This window comes from Mustelus asterias, unplaced genomic scaffold (genome assembly GCF_964213995.1).
Source record: "Mustelus asterias unplaced genomic scaffold, sMusAst1.hap1.1 HAP1_SCAFFOLD_3419, whole genome shotgun sequence".
NCBI classification, from domain to species: Eukaryota; Metazoa; Chordata; class Chondrichthyes; order Carcharhiniformes; family Triakidae; genus Mustelus; species Mustelus asterias.
The window spans coordinates 1-5,000 of record NW_027593364.1 but is presented as its reverse complement, the minus strand read 5'-3'; the positions used below and the strand labels follow the sequence as shown (position 1 = coordinate 5,000).

General features: G+C 66.5%; 1 pseudogene; it reads right to left on the bottom strand.

The window, feature by feature from the left end:
• Positions 1 to 4,453: 4,453 nt before the first annotated feature.
• On the bottom strand, positions 4,454 to 5,000 carry LOC144490551 (18S ribosomal RNA; annotated as a pseudogene; the record flags this gene model as incomplete).

Sequence of the window (5,000 nt, the reverse complement as noted above, 5' to 3'; positions counted from 1 at the left end):
CCGTCACGCCCCGCAACAGCCAGAGGCAGAGTTCTCTGGTGTCACCGTCTGGCGGTAGGCTCGAGAGTCGAGGCGAGGCCGCAGCGGACTGAGTCGGGTGCAAGCCGCGGAGGACAGGCCGACGCTACGGGCGCAAGCCGACCCCGCACGCCCCAACCTCGGCGGGCTGGGGAAGGGGGCGCGGCGGAACGCTCGCAAGCGCGGCTGCCCCCGCGGACAGGCACATTCTCTCGAACGCGGTGGACGCTCGCTCAAGTCAGCACGAGACCAGACCGGACCGACAGGCGGACAACGAATCTTTAAACCTCGCACCCACCCTCCGCACACGGGTGCCGGAGGAATGGTGAGCATGAACAGGTACCCCTCACCGGGCTTTGAAGAGAGTGACTAGAATGCGACCAAAGCTTCACCGCGGCGGGAGACAAAAAGGCCCCTGACTGCACCAGAACGTCTCCCTGCGGAGTCACACAGTGGCCGTTCACCGTGGTCCCGTCGACAAGCCGCCAGGACAAGCACCCAAGCCCGCAGCAGCTCTCTTCGTTTCAACTGCGGATGTAATGCTGCAAGGCGGTGGCAAGGTCACGTCGCAGCCCGCAAGCCGTCGCCAAGGCGAGAGGAAGACGGTCCCCACAGCGGGCACACACAGACGGACGTGGAGCACGGGGCGGCGGCCCACAGGTGCGCACCGCGCCGTGCCGAGGATCGGTGCGGACGCCGGTGACATCGCACCCGGCAGAGCGGCTAGGCAGAAGTCGCTGCGGAGGAGGAGCACCGTCGGCGGAACGGTCTGCTGGCGGGCGAGGGACCAAACGAGCAGCTAGAACGGGCGGAGTGGACCGGACTGCAGAAGCGGAGTGAGTGCGTGGCTGACGCCACCGTCTCCCTCCGAGCGTCTGCTCGCGCCGGCCAAACCGCCGAACCGCTGAACGAAAGGACCGCATCGTCCCACGCAGGCAGGCCGGCCGTGTTGCCGTGCGTGCCCCCACCTCTCGGACGGACTGCAAAGACACCCTACGAAGCCAACGGCGAAGCCCTTCCAACGGCGCAGGCGTAGCGTGTGCGGCACCCGCATGGACTTGCCGGCGTGCAACCGAGCGTGTGCGTGCTCGTCGGTGGCGGCGCCCGCGCGCCGGCCCAACCGAGTGGGACCGAGATCGACGTCGCCCGGCTTCGGCGGAACGTGCGTACGGGTGACCAGGCCCGTTCGACGGGTACGGCGAAATTGTCGGTGTGACCTCCCACCCGCGTGGGAGGCGCCAGCGTCAGTACGGGCCACGGCCCCGGGGCCAACCCCCGTGAGGCTCTCCTGCCTGGCCCAACCGGCGCAGCCTTCGAGTTCAAGGAGTGACGGGCCGCCCTCCCCGGAGAGGTGGCGGGCCCCCGGCCGACAAAGATCCTTCACAACGTGTTCACCAACAGAAACCTTGTTACGATTTTTATTCTGTGTTACGGGTTTCGGTTCGGGCCCCCGGAGAGGTTGTCCGATACCTGGCCCCGGGGCCGGCCCCCGTGAGGCTCTCCTGCCTGGCCCAACCGGCGCCAGCCTTCGCGTTCAAGGAGTGACGGGCCGCCCTCCCCGGAGAGGTGGCGGGCCCCCGGCCGACAAAGATCCTTCACAACGTGTTCACCAACAGAAACCTTGTTACGACTTTTATACCGTGTCGGGTTTCGGCTCGGGCCCCCGGAGAGGTTGTCCGATCCTGGGACGCGCTAAACGCTCCCCCGCCGACGTGACGGTGGAGCCCCAGCCTGGCGCGTACCACGGCGTGAGCCCCGGAGGCACACGCACTCGAGCGACAATCAAGCGAAAAACCTTTCTCGGAGGAAACAGGGCGCTCGCAGGCGTTGAGTGCCGGCGTGGGTGACGGGCCGGAGCCCGACACGCGCCGTCACGCCCCGCAACAGCCAGAGGCAGAGTTCTCTGGTGTCACCGTCTGTCGGAAGGCTCGAGAGTCGAGGCGAGGCCGCAGCGGACTGAGTCGGGTGCAAGCCGCGGAGGACAGGCCGACGCTACGGGCGCAAGCCGACCCCGCACGCCCCAACCTCGGCGGGCTGGGGAAGGGGGCGCGGCGGAACGCTCGCAAGCGCGGCTGCCCCCGCGGACAGGCACATTCTCTCGAACGCGGAGGACACTCGCTCAAGTCAGCACGAGACCGGACCGACAGGCGGACCACGAATCTTTAAACCTCGCACCCACCCTCTGCACGCGGGTGCTCGAGGAATGGTGAGCATGAACAGGTACCCCGTACCGGGATTGAAGAGAGAGTGACTAGAATGCGACCAAAGCTTCACCGCGGCGGGAGACAAAAAGGCCCCTGACTGCACCAGAACGTCTCCCTGCGGAGTCACACAGTGGCCGTTCACCGTGGTCCCGTCGACAAGCCGCCAGGACAAGCACCCAAGCCCGCAGCAGCTCTCTTCGTTTCAACTGCGGATGTAATGCTGCAAGGCGGTGGCAAGGTCACGTCGCAGCCCGCAAGCCGTCGCCCAGGCGAGAGGAAGACGGTCCCCACAGCGGGCACACACGGACGGACGTGGAGCACGGGGCGGCGGCCCACAGGTGCGCACCCGCGCCGTGCCGAGGATCGGTGCGGACGCCGGAGACATCGCACCCGGCAGAGGGGCTAGGCAGAAGTCGCTGCGGAGGAGGAGCACCGTCGGCGGAACGGTCTGCTGGAGGGCGAGGGACCAAACGAGCAGCTAGAACGGGCGGAGTGGACCGGACTGCAGAAGCAGAGTGAGTGCGTGGCTGACGCCACCGTCTCCCCCCAAGCATCTGCTCGCGCCGGCCAAACCGTGGAACCGCTGAACGAAAGGACCGCATCGTCCCAAGCAGGCAGGCCGGCCGTGTTGCCGTGCGTGCCCCCACCTCTCGGACGGACTGCAAAGACACCCCCACAGGGCTGTGTGCGACGCCAACGGCGAAGCCCTTCCAACGACGCAGGCGTTGCGTGTGCGGCACCAATGCCGAGGATCGGTGCGGACGCCGGAGACATCGCACCCGGCAGAGGGGCTAGGCAGAAGTCGCTGCGGAGGAGGAGCACCGTCGGCGGAACGGTCTGCTGGCGGGCGAGGGACCAAACGAGCAGCTAGAACGGGCGGAGTGGACCGGACTGCAGAAGCAGAGTGAGTGCGTGGCTGACGCCACCGTCTCCCCCCCAAGCATCTGCTCGCGCCGGCCAAACCGTGGAACCGCTGAACGAAAGGACCGCATCGTCCCAAGCAGGCAGGCCGGCCGTGTTGCCGTGCGTGCCCCCACCTCTCGGACGGACTGCAAAGACACCCCCACAGGGCTGTGTGCGACGCCAACGGCGAAGCCCTTCCAACGACGCAGGCGTTGCGTGTGCGGCACCAATGCCGAGGATCGGTGCGGACGCCGGAGACATCGCACCCGGCAGAGGGGCTAGGCAGAAGTCGCTGCGGAGGAGGAGCACCGTCGGCGGAACGGTCTGCTGGCGGGCGAGGGACCAAACGAGCAGCTAGAACGGGCGGAGTGGACCGGACTGCAGAAGCAGAGTGAGTGCGTGGCTGACGCCACCGTCTCCCCCCAAGCATCTGCTCGCGCCGGCCAAACCGTGGAACCGCTGAACGAAAGGACCGCATCGTCCCAAGCAGGCAGGCCGGCCGTGTTGCCGTGCGTGCCCCCACCTCTCGGACGGACTGCAAAGACACCCCCACAGGGCTGTGTGCGACGCCAACGGCGAAGCCCTTCCAACGACGCAGGCGTTGCGTGTGCGGCACCAATGCCGAGGATCGGTGCGGACGCCGGAGACATCGCACCCGGCAGAGGGGCTAGGCAGAAGTCGCTGCGGAGGAGGAGCACCGTCGGCGGAACGGTCTGCTGGCGGGCGAGGGACCAAACGAGCAGCTAGAACGGGCGGAGTGGACCGGACTGCAGAAGCGGAGTGAGTGCGTGGCTGACGCCACCGTCTCCCCCCCAAGCATCTGCTCGCGCCGGCCAAACCGTGGAACCGCTGAACGAAAGGACCGCATCGTCCCACGCAGGCAGGCCGGCCGTGTTGCCGTGCGTGCCCCCACCTCTCGGACGGACTGCAAAGACACCCCCACAGGGCTGTGTGCGACGCCAACGGCGAAGCCCTTCCAACGGCACAGGCGTTGCTTGTGCGGCGCCCGCATGGACTTGCCGGCGTGCAACCGAGCGTGTGCGTGCTCGTCGGTGGCGGCGCCCCCGCGCCGGCCCAACCGAGAGGGACCGAGATCGACGTCGCCAGGCTTCGGCGGAACGTGCGTACGGGTGACCAGGCCCGTTCGACGGGTACGGCGAAATTGTCGGAGTGACCTCCCACCCGCGTGGGAGGCGCCAGCGTCAGTACGGGCCACGGCCCCGGGGCCAACCCCCGTGAGGCTCTCCTGCCTGGCCCAACCGGCGCAGCCTTCGAGTTCAAGGAGTGACGGGCCGCCCTCTCCGGAGAGGTGGCGGGCCCCCGGCCGATAATGATCCTTCCGCAGGTTCACCTACGGAAACCTTGTTACGACTTTTACTTCCTCTAGATAGTCAAGTTTGATCGTCTTCTCGGCGCTCCACCAGCGCCGTCGCCGACTCCGGCGGGGCCGATCCGAGGACCTCACTAAACCATCCAATCGGTAGTAGCGACGGGCGGTGTGTACAAAGGGCAGGGACTTAATCAACGCGAGCTTATGACCCACACTTACTGGGAATTCCTCGTTCATGGGAAATAATTGCAATTCCCAATCCCCATCACGAATGGGGTTCAACGGGTTACCCGCACCTGGCGGCGTGGGGTAGACACACGCTGATCCAGTCAGTGTAGCGCGCGTGCAGCCCCGGACATCTAAGGGCATCACAGACCTGTTATTGCTCAATCTCGTGTGGCTGTACGCCACTTGTCCCTCTAAGAAGTTGGACGCGGACCGCTCGGGGGTCGCGTAACTATTTAGCATGGAGAAGTCTCGTTCGTTATCGGAATTAACCAGACAAATCGCTCCACCAACTAAGAACGGCCATGCACCACCACCCA